The sequence below is a fragment of the Balaenoptera musculus genome, chromosome 14 (assembly GCF_009873245.2).
Source record: "Balaenoptera musculus isolate JJ_BM4_2016_0621 chromosome 14, mBalMus1.pri.v3, whole genome shotgun sequence".
Classification (NCBI taxonomy): domain Eukaryota; kingdom Metazoa; phylum Chordata; class Mammalia; order Artiodactyla; family Balaenopteridae; genus Balaenoptera; species Balaenoptera musculus.
This window is the reverse complement of record NC_045798.1, coordinates 62,649,576-62,672,643: the sequence shown is the minus strand read 5'-3', so window position 1 is coordinate 62,672,643 and position 23,068 is coordinate 62,649,576. Positions and strand designations below refer to the sequence as shown.

General features: G+C 38.2%; 1 protein-coding gene across 7 annotated transcripts in view; it reads right to left on the bottom strand.

The window, feature by feature from the left end:
• C14H18orf25 (chromosome 14 C18orf25 homolog) overlaps positions 1-23,068 on the bottom strand; it is an 84,507-nt gene that overhangs the window by 59,914 nt on the left and 1,525 nt on the right. The window contains exon 2 of one of the 7 annotated variants that reach the window (XM_036874214.1): positions 22,796-22,961. The exons of the other annotated variants lie outside the window; for them this stretch is intronic. The gene's annotated coding sequence lies outside the window, so the exon portion shown is untranslated. The remainder of the gene's footprint in view (positions 1-22,795; positions 22,962-23,068) is intronic. 7 annotated transcript variants of the gene reach the window in all.

Genomic DNA, 23,068 nt, shown 5'->3' with positions numbered 1-23,068 from the left:
CTGGGGGGAAGTGGGGGAACTATTAACTAAGAATCCTATACCCAGCAGAACTATTCTTTCAGAATGAAGGTGGAGCGGGGGAGGGAGGGAGGGAACAAAGAAAATTCACAGATAAACAGTGACTAAGAGACTTCATTGGTAGCAGACCTGCTTTACAAGAAATAATAAAGGAAAGTCTTCAGGCTGAAAAGAAATGACACCATACTGTGACTTAAATCCACAAAAAGAAATTCAGACAATGAAAAGTGATAACTATGTAAGTTAACATAAAAGGTTCTATTGATATAAATAATGTTTACTTCTCTCTTACCTTCTTTTAAAAAATGCAAGACTGTACAAAGCAATGATTATAACACTGTACTGCTAGATTTATAATATATGTAGATGTTACATGTATAAAAATAATAGCATAAAAAGGAGGGAGATGGAGCTCTCCTATACTGGGGTACTGTTTCTGTATATTGTTGGAATTAAGTATTAATCTGAAGAAGAATACAGTAAATGAAGATACACATGTTAATCCTCAGAGGAACCACTAAGAAAATAACTCCAAAAATAGTTTAAAAACACCCCCCCCCCCAAAAAAAGCAGTGAAAGTGGTACAGAGGAACAACACCACAAAAAGGAGACATTAGAAAATAACAAAATGGCAAAAGTAAATCCAACCATATTAATAGTTACATTAAATATAAATGTCCTAAACACTCCAATCAAAAGGTAGAGATTGTCAAACTGTATAAAAAATATCTAATTTTATGCAGTTCGCAAAAGACATATCTTAGATTCAAAGATATAATAGGTTGAAAGAAAAGAATGGAAAAAGCTATACTATGCAAAGAGCAAGCATAGGAAAGCTAAAACATAACAACATCAGACAAAATCGACTTTAAGATAAGAAATATTGCTAAAGACAAAGAGGAACATTTCATAACAATACAAAGGAAATTATACCAGGAAAATATAAAAATTATAAACGTATACATTACTTATAAATATATATGCACTTAACAAAGGTTCAAAATACACGAAGCAAAAACTGACAGAATAGAAAGGAGATAATTCAACACTAACAGCTGCAGATTTCAATTCCTCATTCTAAATGGATAAAACTAGACAGAAAATCAGCAAGAATATAGAAGTTTTGAACATTATTCACGAACTCAACCTGTAAGACACATATAATACTCCACTCCTTCGGTGGTTACTGGCATATACAGCTGGGTACAGGGTAACCCCCAACTAAGACACGGGCTATACGAAAAGTAAAAAGAGAAGTAATCAACTTTGATTTGAATTAGATAATGCTCATAGGAATACTGGTCTCAAAGAAAAAAAAACAGAAATACAAACTTGGACATTATCAATATACACAGAGGAGATAGCTGAATATATCAGCTCATCCAGGGAGAAAACAGAGTGAACAGAGAAGAGACTTTAACAGTCTTTTTTAAAAATTGTGAACCAGGGGCTTCCCTGGTGGCGCAGTGGTTAAGAATCCACCTGCCAAGGCAGGGGACACAGGTTCGAGCCCTGGTCCGGGAAAATCCCACATGCCGCGGAGCAACTAAGCCCGTGTGCCACAGCTCCTGAGCCTGCGCTCTAGAGCCCGTGAGCCACAGCTACTGAGCCCGCGTGCCACAACTACCGAAGCCCTTGCGCCTAGAGCCGGTGCTCCGCAACAAGAGAAGCCACCGCAACGAGAAGCTCACGCACTGCAACAAAGAGTAGCTCCCGCTCGCCGCAATTAAAGAAAGCCCGTGAGCAGCAAAGACCCAATGCAGCCAAAACTAAAATAAATAAATATATAATTTTTTTTAAAAAAGTGTGAACCAGCTGCTTTAGTCTATAAACTGGTAGGTAAGAAATTATCTTTGGAAGAAAAAAAACCACAAAGACAACCATAAAACACACAGGAGAAAGTCTTCCTTCTTGCAGTATATTCTTGGATGTTTAACAACTTCCAGTACACTTAGAGTTGTGAGAAAGGGCCATGATAAGTGAGGTCTTATCTAAGATGAGACCACTATAGGGAACCCTCCTGAGGATTTTGACATAGCTATGCATAAAATCATTAAGCACCTAACATAAGAAAGTCTTGCCGTTCATACTTTTCAATTTAAGCCCTGTGAACAACCATCGTTAACCATTCTTTAACACCACTGCATGAAATGACACAAAAATGAATGAATAAACTGACACTGTATTGTCCTTCCTGAAACGGCAAATGCAAACTGAAGTCATTTGCTGTTACAAGTTTACTGTTACTACAGGCACTTTTTCCGTTGAAACCACAAATTGACACAAGCACAGCCCACTAAGTGAAACTGCTTCTAGGCAAGATTTTGCTCGACAGTCTACAAAATGGGGAACTCCTGCATCAGTTTATTTCATATCACCACCCTAGAACTCTAAGAAACACAAGCAGGTAATGCCTCAAACATGAGCTAGATGAACCAGTTAACTTAAACTGCGCTTCCTGACATGTACAAGCCATAGCATTAGATAATTCATGAGTTCCCACTTTGCTCTCTTGCACAAAACAAACAGCTTTCTATTTAGACAAAAAAGCAACTTTAAAGAGGGTTGTTTCAAGTTTGTCAATGTTTTACTGACAAAACAAGAATTCTTTTCTGCCCATTTGAGTAGAGGCTATAATATTTTCCCTGTCACAGAAATTTAAGTTTAAAACAAAAAGTCTTACAACTGGTCCTGTCTATTCCCTTGCAATGCAGGATTGGTCCAAACAGGTGACCTACTGTCTTATCTAATCTAGCTTCAAGTACCAAGTGATAGAGCTTATACCAACCTCCCTTGAGAGATCACTATGTTCCAAATAGAATTTATAACGTTTTCTTCCAAGATTTAGTCTACTGCAGCCATTCATTTTATTTAAAATTGATACTAAAAAGCTATCTATATCAGTGACCCAAAACCACCCAACATAAAAACAGTCTACAAGAAACACAATAAAGATCAATCTTCATGTCAGTCTGCTCTTAATTTCAATAGTTAGATTTTTTAGTCACTTCTCTCCCCCCCAAAAACATCTATACCCACAAATTTTCAAAACTAGTACATAGGCATCAGACCACTAAAAAACAAATTTGGGTACTGGGTTCTCCGCTCTTTAATTCAAAGCAGTCAGACTCTCCTCTAAGTTTCGGGGCTTTTTTTTAAAGAAATATTTGATTGAAATATTTCCATAGAGGAGTGTACACATAAGCGTGCAACTTGAATTTTTACAAAATGAATATATCCATGATCACATACAGAATATTCCCCCAATCCCAGAAGCCTCCTTCATGCCACCATTGGTCATTAACTGCCCCCCAAATGTAACCATTATTCTGACTTCTATCACCACAGATCAACTTTGCCTGCTCTAAACCTTTAAGATGATATAAACAAATGGGGGAATATTCCATGTTCGTGGATTGGAAGACTCATTATTGTTGAGATGTCAATTCTTCCCAACTTGATCCACAGGTTAAGTGTATTCCTTAATACACAAGCTATTGTGTAGATATTGACATATTGATCCTAAAGTTTATAAGGAAAGGCAAAAGACCCAGAATAGTCAACACAATAAATAAGGTTGGGGGACTGACATTGCCCAACTTACTATAAACCTACAGTAATCAAGATAGTGAAGTACTAGCCAAAGAAGAGATACACAGATCAATGGAAAAGAATATAGAAAGTCCAGAAATGGACCCATACAGTCAACTGACCTTTGACAAAACAGCAAGGGCAATTCAATGGAGAAAGAAGTCTACTCAACAAATGGTGCTGGGGAGGGATAAATTGAGAGACCGGGATTCACATACACACTACTATATATAAAGTAGATAACTAATAAGGACCTACTGCATAGCACAGGGAGCTCTTCTCAATACTCTGCAATGACCTATATGGGAAAATAGTCTAAAAAAAGAGTGGATATATGTATAACTGATTCACTTTGCTGTACAGCAGAAACTAACACATTTTAAATCAAGTATACTCCAATAAAAATTTTTTTTTAAATGGTGCTGGAACAATTGCATATCCACATTAAAATATAGATACAGAACTTACACCTTTCACAAAAGTTACCTCAAAATGGATCATAGACATAAATGTAAAATGCAAACCTATAAAACTTCTAGGTGAAAAAGGAGAAAATTTAGGTGAACTTAGGTTTGGCAATGAGTTTTTGTTTTTTTTATTTTTTAAATTTATTTATTTTATTCTATTTTTGGCTGCGTTGGGTCTTTGCTGCTGCACGCAGGCTTTCTCTAGTTGCGGCGAGCGGGGGCTATTCTTTGTTGCGGTGTGCGGGCTTCTCATTGTGGTGGCTTCTCTTGTTGTGGAGCACGGGCTCTAGGCGTGCGAGCTTCAGTAGTTGCAGCACACGGGCTCAGTAGTTGTGGCTCGCAGGCGCCACAGTGCAGGCTCAGTAGTTGTGGCACACGGGCTTAGTTGCTCCATGGCATGTGGGATCTTCCTGGACCAGGGCTCAAACTCGTGTCTCCTGCATTGGCAGGCGGATTCTTAACCACTGCGCCACCACGGAAGCCCTGGCAATGAGTTTTTAGATACAACACCAAAAGCACAACCAATGAAAGAAAAAAATTGATGAGTAGACTTTATTAAAATTTAAAACTTCTGCCCTGCAAAAGACATACTACAACTGCAGCCAGAATTGTTTTTGTTTAAAAATGAAAATCTGATCTTGCTATACCTCTGGTTAAACTCTTCAAAGTACTAAAACCATTTTTAAAAGACGAGGACAGATGTTATTTAATTCAGCTAATATGTATTAAGTACTTATTGTGTCAGGCAACATGCTAGCTTTGGGATTACAAAATGAAAAAGTCACAGTACTCACACTCAAGTGTAATCAAAAATAAAGATCTGGGGCTTCCCTGGTGGCGCGGTGGTTGAGAGTCTGCCTGCCAATGCAGGGGACACGGGTTCGAGCCCTGGTCTGGGAAGATCCCACATGCCACGGAGAAACTAGGCCCGTGAGCCACAACTGCTGAGCCTGCGCGTCTGGAGCCTGTGCTCCGCAGCAGGAGAGGCCGTGATAATGAGGCCCGCGCACCACGATAAAGAGTGGCCCCCACTTGCCGCAACTAGAGGGAAAGCCCTCGCACAGAAACGAAGACCCAACACAGCCATAAATAAATAAATTTAAAAAAAAATAAAAAATAAAAAGAAATAAAGATCTGTTGAAAACCTACTATTCAAATGTTTCAGGGCAATTAAAGACAGTAAGTAGTTCACACAAATGAACTGGCTGAGTACAAGTAGGACAGAATTAAGTAAGTACTACAGGAAAGTATAAAGAACTCTGGACATTCATAAGATCAAAACTAGAAAAAGTGTCTACAAAGAGGATCATAATTTAACTGGGTTGGAAAAATAAGAATGATTTCAATAAATAAAAACAAGAGGGTTTCCCTGGTGGCGCAGTGGTTAAGAATCTGCCTGCCAATGCAGGGGACACGGGTTCAAGCCCTGGTCTGGGAAGATCCCACATGCCACGGAGCAACTAAACCCAGGCGCGACAACTACTGAGCCTGCACTCTAGAGCCCGCGAGCCACAACTACTGAAGCCCGCGCACCTAGAGCCCATGCTCTGCAATAAGAGAAGCCACCGCAATGAGAAGCCTGGGCACCACAACAGAGTAGCCCCCACTCGCGGCAACTAGATAAAGCCCACGCACAGCAACGAAGACCCAACACAGCCAAAAACAAATAAATAAATTTATTTAAAAAATAAAAAATAAAAACAAGAGTAAAAGGGCTACTACAAAATCTTAACCTAAATTCCATAATGAGAGACATGAGGAAAAAAAATCAAAGGAAACAAGAAAGGTCAAACTTACTTGACTTAAAACCCAAGAAGGAACTTCAAAGTTTCATTTGAGTTACCTTAAAAGTTGATTACATTTAGATGACAGATCTATTCTGGCAAAGACAGTAATCCTACAGAAACAAAACTGCTGCCAGTTTTCATCAATGTCACTCTAAGCACTAACACAATATGGTAATAGTCATGAGATATGGTGATCCAATGTCTTTCAAAAATGAAAATAAAAGTTCATAAAAACACCAGTCTTAAGGTGAGAAAAGGGAAATGCTGTGTCCACTGGCAAACTACTGATGTTCTCTAACATTGGTTTTCCTTGTTTGTAAAACTTCAGTTCTTGGTAGGATGAAATAAATGACACTTAAAGCACCTAGTACATAACAAGCACAAAGTCAAATTTCAAGAAATAGTGTTTTTTAGTATTTTTATTCTCTCTTCTTCCTCTTTACTTCAAGTCCATCACAGAACAAACAAGTCACTTCTCTACAACCAAAGTCATGAGGATTCATTCAGGCTTTCAACACATATTTATTGAGTACCTAGTGTTAGCTACTATGCCAGGCACTGGGAAATATATGGTACATTCCTAATGGAACTTAGAGTCTAAGGGAGAGACAATCAAATAATCACACAAGTGAATAATCATGCAAATATTAAATTTATTTCTGCGATAAGTCCAGCAGAGAAAAGGTATGTTGGCACCATGAAAGGAGAAAAAGAAGAGGAATGTAACATAGACTAGGAGATCTAGGAAGGCTTCCTGAGGAATAAATAGGAACTCACTGTTTCAAATAGGGAAGGCAGACATAGATTTAAGCTGATTTGTACTTTAAAAAGACCATTCTGAGTTAAGAATCCGCCTGCCAATGCAGGGGACACGGGTTCAATCCCTGGTCCAGGAAGATCCCACATGCCACGGAGCAACTAAGCCCGCGCACCACAACTACTGAAGCCCGCGCACCTAGAGTCGGTGCTCCGCAACAAGACAAGCCACCGCAATGAGAAGCCCGCACACCACAAAGAAGAGTAGCCCCCGCTCGCCACAACTAGAGAAAGCCCACAAGCAGCAACAAAGACCCAACGCAGCCAAATAAATAAACAAATAAATAAATAAATATAAAAAGACCACTCTGGCTGCATCGTGGAGAATGGATGGAAAAGGTAAGAGTAAATGTCAGCTGAACAATTCAAAGGCAAGGCTAAAAATTTCAGTAACTCTAGACTGACTGCAGTGGCAACAGAGAGATATGAGTGAATATGAGAGATCATAGAGCAAATACGGGAGGTGAAAAAGGCAGGTATTGGTTAAGTGGCACAGTGGTTAAAAATCCGCCTGCTAATGCAGGGGACACGGGTTTGAGCCCTGGTCTGGGAAGATTCCACATGCCGTGGAGCAACTAAGCCCATGCGCCACAACTACTGAGCCTATGCTCTAGAGCCTGCGAGCCACAGCTACTGAAGCCCACATGCCTAGAGCATGCCACAGAGCAACTAAGCCCATGCGCCACAACTACCGAGCCTGCGCTCTAGAGCCTGCGAGCCACAGCTACTGAAGCCCACATGCCTAGAGCCTGCGCTCTGCAACAAGAGAAGCCACTGCAATGAGAAGCCCACGCACCGCAACAAAGAGTAGCCGCAACTAGAGAAAGCCTGCTCACAGCAATGAAGACCCAATACAATCAATCAATCAATCAATAAAGGCAGGTATCAACGAAAAGTCCTTGGTTTCTAGATTCTGCAACTAGACTGATGGTAGAACCAATCACTAAGGGAACATGAAAGACCTGTGTAGTGAATGGAGAGGGGAAAGGGACATCAAGACTTTAATATTAGGCATAGGGAGTTTAAAGTTTCTTTGATATGGAGGTTCTTTAAAAAACTAAAAAGAGACTTACCATATGATCCAGCAATCCCACTCCTGGGCATATATCTGGAGAAAACTAATTTGAAAAGATACATGCACCCCAATGTTCACTGCAGCACTATTTACAATAGCCAAGACATGAAAGAAACCTAAATGTCCATCGACAGATGAATGGATAAAGAAAACGTGGTACACACACACACACACACACATATACACACAAATGGAATATTACTCAGCCATAAAAAAGAATGAAATAATGCCATTTGCAGCAACATGGATGGACCTAGAGATTATCATACTAAGTGAAGTAAACCAGACAAAGATAAATATCATACGGTATCACTTATATGTGAAATCTGAAAAAAAAAAAAGATACAAATAAACTTATTTACTAAACAGAAATAGAGCCACAGACACAGAAAATAAACTTATGATTACCAACAGGAAAGGTGGGGGAAGGGATAAATTAGGAGGATGGGATTAACATATATACACTACAATATATAAAGTAGATAACCAACAAGAACCTACTATATAGCACAAGGAACTATACTCAATATTTTGTAATAACCTATAAGGGAAAAGAATCTGAAAAAGAATAGATGTGTGTGTGTGTGTGTGTGTGTGTATATATATATATATATATATATATATATATATATATATATATATATATAAAACTGAATCACCGTGCTGTACACCTGAAACTAACAAGACATTGTAAATCAACTATACTTCAATTTTTTTAAAAAGTACCTTTGAGACATGTAAAGAAATGCTGAGGAGGCACTAAGATATTTAATATTTAGATCTAATGCTTGGGAGAGGCGCGGATGAATTTTCCTGCCAATAATACTAAAATATCCTTGGCATTCCTAAGAAAACATGAAGCAAAATCATGAATTGGAAAAATTCAAATCTTTGAGAATCAGTACCATTTTCTTCTATTTCTCTGCAGCTGACTCTCATCATACTTAAAAGTAATGACAGATGAAAAATAAAGGCAGCAAAGTAGAGAAGAAAAATAATTTAAGAAACTTGAATTCTAATCTTAGGTCTACCATTAACTGCATAAATAAGGATGAGTATCTTTTTTTAGTTCCTAATCTACAAGCCTTAAAAAAGAAAAAAAGAAGAAGTAGGGAGTAAGGATACAGACTCTAATGGTTATTAAGAGCAACAAACATGTACACATGACAATGTTTACAGAATGCTTTAAAAAGTCTAAAGCACTACACAGCTCAGACACCTCTCAATATATACCCTGTATGTGTGTAGGAAAGCAGAACAGTTGTTTTAGTAGTATTTTAGTACTAATCTTACATTCTTGTAAAAATAACTGCAAATAATTCAGCCTTTGGCATGACTGGATCGACTGATGGCCAAGGATACAATGTATCTGTGGGGCATGGGGGTGTGGATGTGTGCATATATGCTCAGTAACTATTAAAATCAAGCACTCTCTACTCTCTAGAAAATCAGCTAAGCATTTAAATGCATAACCCACCCCCAATAATTCTGTAAGGTAAATACAGTTGACCCCTGAGCAACAGGTTAGGGGTGCCAACCTTACTCGCAGTCAAAAATCCAGTATAATATAGTCAGCCTTCCCTATACTCCTTTCTTCCATATCCTCGGGATCTCCGTATCCTTGGTTCATGTAGTACTGTAATATTTACTACTGGAAAAAAAAATACCCATAAGTGGACCCACACAGTCCAAACTCATGTTGTTCAAGGATCAACTGTACTATTAACCCATTTTACAGATAGGTACAAAGTTAGGCAATTTGCACAAACTTACAGAGCCAATACTGGAGTCAGAATTTTAACCAAAGCAACTCCAGAGTCCAAGTTCTTCCCTACTCATCACTCCAAAGTATAACCCACCTAGCACTATACCTTAAAATAATATGCTGTTCAATAAATATTTACTATTGGTGATAGTAATAATCAAAAAAAAAAAGGGTGCTTCTGCTATAATTCTACTTTTAACACTGATTTTCAGCCAAAAATGCTTAAGAATATACTGCCAAAAACTGGAAGCAACCAAGACATCCTTTAGTACAGGGGTCCCCAACCCCTGGTACCGGTCCATGGCCTGTTAGGAACTGGGCCACACAGCAGGAGGTGAGCGGCAGGTGAGCGAGCAAAGCTTCATCTGCCGCTCCCCATCGCTCACATTACTGAACCATCCCCCCCGACAACCCCATCAGTGGAAAAACTGTCTTCCACGAACCAGTCCCTGGTGCCAAAAAGGTTGGGGACCGCTGCTTTAGTAGGTGAATGAATAAATTGTTACATCTGGACAATGGAATATTATTCAGCACTAAAAAGAAATGACCTCTCAAGCCATGAAAAGACACTGGAGAAACTTAAATGCATATTACTAAGTGAAAGAAGCCCATCTGAAAAGGCTACATAGTGTATAATTCCAACTGTATGACATTCTGGAAAAGGCAAAACTATGGAGAGATAGTAAAACCATCAGTGGTTGCCAGGGATTCGGGGTAGGGACGGATGGATAGGCAGAGCACAGATTTTCAGGGCAGTGAAACTGTAATTGTGGAAACATGTCATTATAAATTTATCCAAGTCCATAAACAACACCAAGAGTGACCCCTAACGTCAACTATGGACTCTGGGTGATAATAATGTGTTAATGTAGGTTCCTCAGTTGTAACAAATGTACCACTGGGGGAGCGGGGGTGGGGGGAGAACGTTGATAATAGAGGAGACTATGCATGTATGGGGCAGGGAGTACATGGGAAATCTCTGAATTTACATTCAATTTTGCTGTGAACCTAAAACTGCTCTTAAAAAATTAAGTCAATTAAAATAAATAACTAAATAGTCTGTTTAAAAAAAAAATCAGAAGTTGCCAGAGGGTGGTGGAGAAGAGGGAGGAATTAATAAGAGGAGATCTTCAGGGAAGTGAAACTATTGTTAGATACTATAATGATGGATAGGCATTTGTCAAAACCCACAGAACTGTTATTTCGCATTATTCAACAGAGTATCTCTTTTTCAACACAGAGTGACCCCTAATATAAACTTGAACTTTAACAATGTATCAATATTAGCTCATCAATGGTAACAAATGTACCAAACTAATGCAAGATGTTAATAAATAACAGGAGAAACTGGGGAGGGGGGTTAAAGAAACTCTCTGTACTTTCTGTTAAATTTTTCTGCAAACCTAAAACTGATCTAAAAAATAAAGTCTATTAGGTTTTTTTTTTAATGCTGAGGAAACTTGTTGGCATGGAGCTGCTGGGGGGGCCAACTCTGTCCTCATGAGAGGAAAGTCTGGCTGGAAACGAAGCCCACAAAGAAAAGCAATAAAGAGCCAGTATACAGGAGAGAAAAACAGTGCCCAGATGACATCAAATGAACTCCTAGATTCAGCTAGGCCAGCTGCACACTGGAGTTACCACAGTTAAATTAACCTATTAAATCTCATTTTTGCTTTTTAAAAAATGCGTATGATCACACACACATGTTATAGTCATCTCCTGAATAAACAGCTTCATAGGAACTAGGGTCACAGCATATAGAAAACCCTGTAGTTAGTGGCTCTCCTTGTAGACTTCATGGAAAAGTTAACATGAGCGCAATCTGCATTACCCTGGCCTTTGCTTCTCAGCATCAGAAAACTAGTGCCTCCAAGTGGCACTACGGGTGCTGCTGGTCAATTTTAGCCACAGCATAAAATACTCAACCATGAATTAGCCAAGACCTCAATGTTTTCAAAAAGTTTCAAGGATTATTTTAAAAAGATAGAGTCAATTCCATTTGAAAAACCCACTAAAAGAATGTTTCTTTCAGTCACTAATGATTTTTAAAAAGAAATTGATAAATGTTTTATTGCTTATTTGTAGGCTTTTATAAAAGCTGTAATTTAAAAAGATACACAGAATAAGTGGTCTACCCACACTGACAACTTACCTAAACAATTCTATTTAGGTTTTCAGAGCATTTTAATTATTTTTATTAATTATTGCTCATAGTTAACCTGAAATGTATAATCCTCATTTCTAAGAAAAGAATATGTAGGTCAATGGCCAAGTTATATTTAGATATATTTAGACAGATATATTTAGAACTGTTTCCAAATTTCCAACCTGCTTCTTAACCTAAGACTAGATCATGCTACACAAGTAGCCTCCTTTAACCGAAATAAAAGTTCTGAACACGTGGATCTTTACAAAAGATAAAGTAGGTTATATATTTAAAAGATAAGGTTTTAATACAGATTCCTTTAAATCAAGTTTTTGTAATATATTTGAAGTCTGATATTTAAAATTCATTTTTTGTTGCTAAACCATTTGTAGATGACCTGTTTCTGGGCAGCCAGAAAGGCCACCCATCACACACACACATCTGTGGGGAACCTGGTGCTAAAATTTGGTTTTGCCCACAAATATACAAGAATATATCTCCTGTGTAAATCAAGGCACATCTACATTTTAGAGAGGGTAAACAAGACTGCTCCTTGCTTAGACCCCCAGTTTCTTTATATACATTTCCTTACGATTAGAATAAAATTTGAATTTTTTTTTGAGGCTTACAAGGTATGTCTTGCTCAATCCTCACTTCAGCATCATTTTGTCTCTTTAGGCTCCAAAATCTTCAATTTTTCTGATTCAAGGTATTTTGCACTTGCTGTTCACACTGCCAGGAAAGCACTCCCCTAGCTCTTTTTCAGGCTGGCTCTCATATTTCAGGTATCAATTCAAATTTACATTACAAAGGCCTTCCCTGAATGCATTAAGTGCATCCTCTCACCATACCCCATTATTCTTTTTTTTAAGTGTCTAAAATTATCTTGCTTATTTATGTGTCTAGGTTATTGCCTACCTGCTTCATAGAATATAAGACACAAGAGGGCAAGGATTTTGTCTCATTGATTACTATACCAGCACCACTAGAAAAATACCCAACACACAGTAGACACAATATTTCTTGAACATATACTTTTTTGGGGGGTGGGGGCTGTGCCACACGGCATGCAGGATCTTAGTTCCCCAACCAGGGATCGAACCCGTGCCCCGTGGAGTAGAAGCGCGGAGTCTTAAGCACTGGACCACCAGAGAAGTCCCGTTCTTGAACATATACTTACAGTCAGTATTTATTAAGCAAAAGACATTTTGCTAGGCCCTGTGGATAAGTCCCATTTCACTTAAAAATTAAATGTTTTACTAAAATAGAATCTTAAGGACATCTTAATTTTTTTTTAAGTGGACATTTTAAAATCTCACATATTTGTTAATAACGTCCAAACCATTTAAAAATTTTAAGTACAAACTCTGCTACAGTGCAGTTACTTCAGCACTGACTTTAACTACAAACGCATCATTAGCATAGCATGTGTCCTTTCAGATATGCATAATAATGATACAAGGCTTTAGACATGATTTATTTTTTCAAAACAGCAGCTACCAGATATGCAAATGCATGCCATATCTTTGCTTAGATCTATGGCTCAATTAGTACAAGCTAGAAATATTTAAATAACAAATACCAGGAATTCCCTGGCAGTCCAGTGGTTAGGACTCTGAGGAACTTCCATTGCAGGGAGCACGAGTTCCATCCCTGGTCAGGGAACTAGGATCCCACATGCCATGCAGCGTAGCCGAAAAAAAAAAACCCAAGCCACTCCATAATTTGGCTTTGCCCACAAATATACATCTTTTGTGTAAATCAAGGTATATCTACATTTTACACTTAAGAAGGTACACAAGACTGCTCCTTTGATAGTTCTCCCTAAAAACAAAACATCCATTGTTTTGATTCATCTTACAGAAACCACACAACCACCCTTTCTTTGGTATCTTTATATCTGAAGAAAATGGTATAGTTTTCCATACGCATTTACTTAACGTTATGCCCAATGATGTGAAATGGTTAATCAATGAAAGTAAAAACTATGCCATGTAAGGAGGGAAAAGAGGAATTATGAAGCAAAGTAGTTGCAGTTTAAATAGCCTCACAGCAATCTAGTCTAAACAAATTTTTTATTTATTTATTTTTTAAAATTTATTTTCTATTTATTTTTGGCTGCATTGCGTCTTCATTGTTGAGCGCGGGCTTTCTCTCATTGCGGTGAGCGGGGGCTACTCTTCGTTGCGGTCCGCAGGCTACTCATTGCGGTGGCTTCCCTTGTTGCGGAACACCGGCTTTAGGCGTGCGGGCTTCAGTAGTTGTGGTGCACGGGCTTAGCTGCTCCACGGTATGTGGGATCTTCCCGGACCAGGGATCGAACCCGTGTCCCCTGCATTGGCAGGCGGATTCTTAACCACCACGCCACCAGGGAAGTCCCTACTTTTATTTTTTAATTTTTATTTGGCCGCACTGCACAGCTTGCGGGACCTTAGGTCCCCTACCAGGGACTGAACCCAGGGTCACAGCAGTGAAAGCACCAAGTCCTAAACACTGAACCGCCAGGGACGTCCCTAAACAAGTTTTCTAAATTTTTTTTTTTTAAATAGGCTTAGCTTCAAAATCTAAAAATTGTTAGCTGCCTTACAGTTCAAATATTCAACTATGCATGTTTATTACTGAACTTACGATTCAAAAATGATGCACTCTCCCAGCAGTAAAAATCATATCAATTGGACTGTTTCTACACTTTTGTTAAAATATTTACTTCTTATAAGGATGAGACTTAAAGAAAGTCATGAAACCACCAATAAGAATGTAGCTAACTCTAAGATAACAGAAGTTCCTGCTTTCGCGACAGTTATGATATGAAACAAATTATAGCTTGCGTCTACTGCTAACTCATTTTTTTAAGCAGTAGTAACTTCCCTAGTATGTAACTGGGACCAAGGTTTAAAAAAAAAAAATCCATGACAATCAGTCATGGGTTTTTAAAACCACTCTCTTAGGTTTTTGTCAAAATTTGCCTACTCTACACCAGAAACTTAAAAAAAAGTCCTGAAGAGTTCTGAAGTTTTGCTTGGTTTTGTTTTTCAAATATAAACAAGAACAGGAGACCAGGACCAGGACAAATTGCAACCTGTGAAGATAAAACTAGAATGAAGCAAGGCTTTCAAACAGTATTGTGTGCCTACTTCCTGCTGGTGTGGGCAACTGTCACAGAAAGATTATAATATTATTCTACAGTGTTAGACAAGTTCAATATCAAAATAGACATTGTGACAATCTAATTCTAATGGTGGGAGAGAATCACAATACCAGTAATCATCAAAAAAATTAGCACCTAACAATTATTACCTGAATTTTCTAACTGTGGCACACAAATACACTGCTCTAAGAGGGTGATTTTTAAAGCAAACCACACACACATACACACACACACACACACACACACACACAATGACTGAGAACATTTAACCCCAAGAAATTAAGAGCTAACCTTATACATGAGGGAGAAGGGAAATAACACACCATGAGGAAAGCAATTAAAAAGATACAACTTATTGGTATAAATGTTTTACTCACCCTCCTCAGCCCCATTATATTACAGTCTTCTTTGAAAACAGAGATTATGTTTATCATCTTCGGTTCGCTCACAGTTCCTAACACATAATATTTAACAAATATTGGTTGAATTGATGAACCGAATCATTTTTAAATATCACCAAGACCACTAATGAAATACATACCTTGTTTGCTTAATAGTACTAGTGACTTGTATGTAAAAATATATTCCATTACAGGGACTTCTCTGGTGGTCCAATGGTTAAGACTCCGTGCTTCCAATGCAGGGGGCATGGGTTCAATCCCTGGTGGGGGAACTAAAGATCCCGCATGCTACGTGGCAGCCAATTAATTAATTAATTAATTTAATTAAATAGGGAAGTTTTAAAAATATATATATTCCATTACATAGAATCAGCATGATTTCTGATAGAGTAACTCCCCTTTTATCTTTCCAGATAAAAACATAAGACAAGGGCTTCCCTGGTGGCACACTGGTTGAGAATCTGCCTGTCACTGCAGGGGACATGGGTTCCAGCCCTGGTCTGGGAAGATCCCACATGCCACGGAGCAACTAAGCCCGTGTGTCACAACTACTGAGCCTGTGCTCTAGAGCCCGCGAGCCACAACTACTGAGCCCACGTGCTGAAACTACTGAAGCCCGCATGCCTAGAGCCCGTGCTCCGCAACAAGAGAAGCCACCACAATGAGAAGCCTGCACACTGCAACGAAGAGTAGCCCCCACTCGCCGCAATTAGAGAAAGCCTGTGCGCAGCAACGAAGACCCAACACAGCCAAAAATAAGTAAATTAAATAAATAAATTTTTATTAAAAAAAAAAAAACCATATGACAAAACAGACACAAATGGGCTTCCCTGGTGGTGCAGTGGTTGAGAATCTGCCTGCTAATGCAGGGGACACGGGTTCAAGCCCTGGTCTGGGAGGATCCCACATGCCGCAGAGCAACTGGGCCCGTGAGCCACAACTACTGAGCCTGCGCGTCTGGAGCCTGTGCTCCACAAGAGAGGCGACGATAGTGAGAGGCCCGCGCACCGCGATGAAGAGTGGTCCCCACTTGCCGCGGCTAGAGGAAGCCCTCGCACGGAAGCGAAGACCCAACACAGCCAAATAAATCAATCAATCAATAAATAATAATTAAAGGTGCTAAAAAAAAAAAAAAAAACACACAGACACAACTGCTAACAGCCTAGTAAAGCTGCTTCCTTACATTGAGAACACTATGTAGAGTGCTTGTATATTTATAGATGCAAAACCAGAAACTATCTTAAGCTACATAACACAAATAATGTAAAAAGCAGTATCTTATCAAAAATCAAAATGAAGCCCCCTCTCCCCAGATATTCAGTTCTAGGAAGAGATTCTATGCATCTTTAACAGTGATGCTCTCAAACCGTCTGAAATAGAAAAATTAACCTCTTTTCTAATTTGTATACATAAATACTAAATACTTTGATGACAACAGTATTCTTATCTTAAATAAGCACCATCTCAAAACATTCTGCTTTCGAAGGTCTTCTTTCAATTATTTGTCAGGATTCAGGGTAAGTTTTTCCACTGAGAAGTTGTAGCATGGATACTGTGGACAATACAGGAATCAAAAATTGAAACTGAAATAAAAACATCTACAGAGTTATAGTACAGTGGAAATAGCCCTTTTCTCCACAGCAACTCATCTCTTCCTTTCCCTTAGCTCTCAAAAGAGATTGAAGAGGCTATAACTATAAACAAGATAGAGTATAAAAGACTCAGAACTGGGAATGATGAAAGGCATTCAGAGTAAGGAATGATGAGTAATTAATTAATGGAGCAAGGCAATGAGCATCATCAGCTGCTAACATCACAGAGAACTAAACATTATGTGCCTTCTGATGCAAGCACTCAGCATCACCTATAAAGTATTTCTGCCCCCTCAAAGAAAAAAAATAAAAAACGAGAGACAATACATTGTAGAAATCAAACCTGATCAAGCCTCTAAACCTAATGTCAATTAACAAGAACCCCAGGAGACTGGTACACCACTAGCAATGTTAACTGGAAATCCAAACTGTGGGAAAACTGTTTCTTCAACAAATAATTTGCCAGGAAAAAGAAATGGGGGGGTCACCTATACATTACAAAACAATGCACAGACCTTATTTGACTCAATCTGAATAACTGTAAAAACACATTTATGAGATAGGAGAAATGTGAACGTTGAATATCATATGCTATTAAGAAATTTTTGCTAATTATTTTTCAGTGTGATAAGTTATTTTGTTTTTTCCTTCAAGAGTAAAGTTGACTAAGAAACTGGAGTGCAGGGCTTCCCTGGTGGCGCAGCAGTTAAGAATCCTCCTGCCAATGCAGGGGACACGGGTTCAAGCCCTGGTCCGGGAAGATCCCACATGCCACGGAGTGACTAAGCCCGTGCGGAGCAACTAAGCCCGTGGGCCACAATTACTGAGCCTGCGGGCCTAGAGCCTGTGCTCCGCAAGAAGAGAAGCCACAGCAATGAGAAGCCCGCACACCCCAATGAAGAGTAGCCCCCGCTCGCTGCAACTAGAGAAAGCCCGCGCGCAGCAACGAAGATCCAACACAGCCAAAAATAAATAAATAAATAAATGTATTTTTTAAAAAAAAGAAAGAAAGAAACTGGAGTGCAAAAGGGTTGGAGTACAGAAAGGGAACACTAAAACTTAATGCAGATGAATAGATGTGGCCTACCTGGAACTGAAATATAAATTGCAAGACTGCAACCACGGGAAGAGAGCAGCTCTGCTTGCCTGCCAGCCAACCTTTTCTCCACTGATATAAGCTCTATAAATAGGCCACGAGTGATAATGGCTGCTCAAATCACTTCATGTTGCGGATATTACTACTGACGAGTATCTGGCCTAGCACCAGGGCTGTGAATAAACTAGCATCAAGTAAGAAGTCAAGGAAGTTACCAAATGCAAAGAATGCACCGTTGCTAATGAGAGACTCAAAAGCACCATCAGTGTAAATCAAGAATAATTTAAAACACAGGTTCTAGATTTCCTCCAAGATTTCTCTCTGGCCATTTTCTGTCTCCCTCAGAAGACATTACAAATAAAGAGGGGTCACCACATGCTGGGATCTGAGGTCCCCAAAATAAATATTGCCAAAATCCTATCCACTATACGTGCCCTCGCCTCAGGCTCATAGCAAATTGTTTAGTGGATCGCAGTGGACATAAATAATGGGAAACCCTTGATGATATAATGCTGATTTAAGACTAAACTATGCTTCTATGCTAGGTTAAAACTAAGGCAGACAAGATACTGCTTAACATCCTAACCACATGAGGTTTTTGTTCTTAGTACAGAAAGGAAAACAGTCCTGTTTTCCTAGAGTTTTAGTCCATACCCAACTTCCCTATCCCCAACAATACCCTTCTCTAATTATAAGGCACCTAACAAAATGCTGACTCTGAACATCATAGAAGTTATTTTTTTTTAAGCCAGACAACTCAGTAAAAAATAACTTCTACCGATCCCTTTTGTCAGTAGCTGGTTTCCCTATTGTTAACCATGCTAATGAAAACTTGAATTTCTAGATTAACTAAACACAATCCTAGTTTATCCACATTCTTGGGAATGGCTGCTATAATAAGTTCTAACATTTAATCTTGTTGCTCTTTGGACAACAATCAGAACTAATTTACTAATACATGGACTTGTATTCCAGGCAGAGGAAAAAGTTATTTCATACATGAACTGGCAGTACAAAAATGAACATTCAAGTCTCCAATCATTTTCTTTTAATCTTAGAGACCCATTTAAGAAAAAAATGCTATTTTCCAATACCTAATTTTAAATTATTTTATAAAGAAAACAACTAACTCCATACTCTAGTTATTTTGTACAGTACTTTTTGTCCTACAGCCTACTTTTCTTCTCCACATTTTAGAGCCGGAAAGAAACTTAGAAATCATCTGGTTCCCTAGATTTGAGTTCCTTGAGCAGAAATTTCTTTTATCTTTGTACCCATCTCCACCTGGGCACCTGAGTGCTCAGTAAATGGGTTTTTAATTTAACCAGGTATAACTGCCCCCACATACAAATTAAGTTCTTCGGATAAATTTCTACTTTTGATTAATCTTCACTTAACTAGAAAATACTCATCCAGGTAGTTTTTAAATTAAATAAAGTCAAATTAGTAACTTAGGACTTACACCATCTATTGGCTATTTTAAGTGACAGAATCTGAGCAAAGAGGTATGAGGTATCTATTTGGAATAAAGACATGAAAGAGAATAGAAACAAAACTTAAAACAAACACTGTAACAGAGAAAACAGACTTGTGGTTGCCAGGGCAAGGGGGCAGGAGGGGATGGAGTGAGATTGGGGTTATCAGATGTCCGCTAGCATATGTGGAATGGATGGACAATGGGGTCCTGCTGTATAGCACAGGGAACTACATTCAATAACCTGTGATAAGCCACAGTGGAAAAGAATGTAAAAAAGAATGTATATATATGTTCAGCTGAATCACTTTACTGTACAGCAGACATTAACACAACACTGTAAATCAACTATACTTCAATAAAAAACACTGTAAATTAACGCCACAAATTTTAAATAAGACAACCATCAAACTTGAGTCATACTGGTCACTTTACAGCATTTTTAAATCACAGTTACTATTATTGGCTTCTACTAATATGATAAATATGTACAATATATATAATACACATTTTCTCTCCTAGCAGTTTAGGAATACAAGAGAGTAAAACAAGCAAGATAATTTTAGTTTCACCCTGCTCCTTCCTTTCATCACAAGGACCGGTAGGCTGTGTGTGAAAACTGACTGAACATCAGTCCCACTTCTGCTAAGAGAAGGTGTCCACAAAGAAGCAGAAAACATTTACTTCCCTAAGTTCCATCATTAGTGCTGAAAGAGTAAGGTAAGTAGTTTCAATTAAAGATAAAGGCTGGGACTTCCCTGATGGTTCAATGGGTAAGACTCCGAGCTTCCAATGCAGGGGGCCCAGGTTCGATCCCTGGTCGAGGAACTAGATCCCACATGCATGCCGCAATTAAGAGTTCACATGCTGCAACTAAGAAGTCTGCATGCCGCAACTAAGACCCAGAGCAGCCTAAATAAATAAATAAATATTTAAAGAAAAATAAATAAAGGCTAAAATAGGATTGAGAAAAGTTTCACACCAATCAAATTTAAACTTAAGACTGTAATTTGACAACTAAAGAAAAATAACTATCAAATTACTTTAGTCTGGCTATCAAGAATCAACCCATAGTAAAGAAATAATACCAACAAAACTTCTACTCAGTGAACTTAAGGATAAAGAAAAATCTTTCAAAGAATGTCTACCTCATCCTTCATATTCCCCTTAAAGAAAAAAATTAATAACTCACTAGCAGACTAAGGTACTTTTATAAACCTGGCCCTACCTTCCTCTACCCCACAGAGTTTACATCTATCCCTCTGTAAACTCAAACACCATTCAAGATCACTGATACTCACAACTTTGCTTAGGCTGTTCCCTAGCCTGGAATGCCCACATGGAAATATATCTCAACCTCCAGGTTTAAATGTGTAAGTTTCTTCAACCAAGATATCCTTCAGGAGGTGAATAAATAAATAAACAGTGGTAGATCCAGACAATGGAATATTATTCGACACTATAAAGAAATGATCTACCATGCCATGAAAAAACACAGAAGAAGCTTAGATATGCATTACTAAGTGAAAGAAGCCAATCTGAAAAGGCTACATACTGTATGATTCCAACTATATGACGTCACGGAAAAGGCAAAACAGTGGCAACAATGAAAAGATCAGTGGTTGCCAGGGGCTGTTGGGGGTAGGGTGGGGTGGAGGAGCGAAGGACAGGCAGAGCATTTTTAGGGTAGTGAAAATACTCTGTATGATACCATAATGATGGACACATGTCATTACACATTTATCCAAACCTACGGAATGTCCAACACAAAGCATAAACAGTAATGTAAACTTAAAATTTTTTTAAAAAGTGTAAGTTTCTTTAGCATCAAGACCTGACAGTCATATTCACCACTAGAGCACCAGCAACTAGAGCACTATTGGCACACAGTAAGCAATCAATCAATTAGTGTTGTGAGAATAAAGAAGTTCCACCTGAATGTTTTGGTCTGTTTTCTCAATAGTTCTTCCCCTCTTCTATAGTCTCATAGCTTTTTACTCAGTTATCAATACGTCTATTTCGTTTTTACTTCTTAATTACACAAGAAACTTTATTTGGCCCTAAACTCTTTTCTAAAATAATACAGAATACTGAAATCAGTGCGATTCAAAAGAAAACACAGTAATAGTACAACATTTTTCACCTTTTACAGATTTTCTTAAGTATTGTCAATTCAGTAAACATGAATATACACTGTTTTCATGTTGCTAGTTACCTGGAGGAAAATTAAGATGATTTACCAAAGTTACAAACATACGGTCTCGGTCTCTACTGTGTGTGTGTGTACACACACACAACCAGTTCCAAGCTTTAAAAAGAAAAAACAAAAACATTCTAATTGCCCATATGTCAACTCTATTCATGCACACATTAAAATAAAACCATAAGACTGAAGATCCTGGCAAAACAACCCCTTGAATGAGTAACTACACCACCTCCCAGAAATTACTAGTCATACACTAAGGACACTTAAGGTACCAATGTCATATATGAAATAGAAATCTTTGAAGGACAAACATTGAGCACTCAGTTCTCTTAGAACTGCATTAAATTAGAATCTAAAGCTAAACCTATCTTTAATCATGAAGACTATAAAACAAAGAGCATTTATGACACTTTCATAAAAGCAATTAAGAGTAATATAAACTGAATTAGTGAGTAACGTAACAACTACACTGTGAACTTAATATGAAGCTAACAGTAGGGTAAGTTTCCAGTTTAGTCCATCTCATTTTTCACAAAATGATGTCAGAAAAAAAAAATTTTCCATTAGGAAATCATATTTAGCTGATACCTCAAGTATAATTACCTTGAAGTTTCTCCCTTCCTTTCATATTTTATCACCTATTTGGAAACTTTGTTAACATTACGAAAAAGATATGGTTTGAAGTTTTAAGATTACTGAAAAGCACTCTGAAGGAATCTGATTTAGAAATGTCTAAAAATATTTTTATTTCTCATTTTATGGAACTGCATGAAATTTCATTAAGGTTCTTCATAAAGTAGCATACAGGTCATCACAGTAAATACCATCTTAGTTTCCTGATTTCAAATTTAATTCATAGTTTTATTTATTCGGCACCTACTGTGCATAAAGCACTCAATTAGGCATTTTATTAGCCAGATTATTTGGCCAAAATATTACACTTCCTACTAAAAAAGATCAGCATTGTGACGTCTCAGGACATCAGGTAATAATTGTAGGCCTCTAAAAATGCTTGTTAAATCAAAAGGCAATGCTCTTACTGAAGGAATCTTGATTGCCAGGATCAGCAAAACCGCATTATAAAGTTAATAGCCTCCATCCTTAAACTATCCCAGGAGAAGAAAAGGAGTAATTCAAACTGTTAACTTGTGCCCAACGACACTACACAACAACAGCCTAAGCAAAACTGCCAGATGTAATTAAAAGGTCCAACCTTGACAAAGTATCATCATCAGTGGGTTTTTCATCCTACTGGGTGGAAGGATTCAGAAAGCAGAAGCTCAGGCGAGAAACGAAAAGCACATCCAGCACAAACTGTTCAAGCGGTTCAATCTGGAACAAGTACAGACGTTCATTCCTTCAACCTGTGAGCATCTATTCTGTGACAGCGGAGAGGACGATTTAAAAGGGAGAATGAATTGACGTGAGGTTCTGTTGGGGGTTGCTGCCCCAACAATACACTGAGATCGGTGCTACAATTAATAAA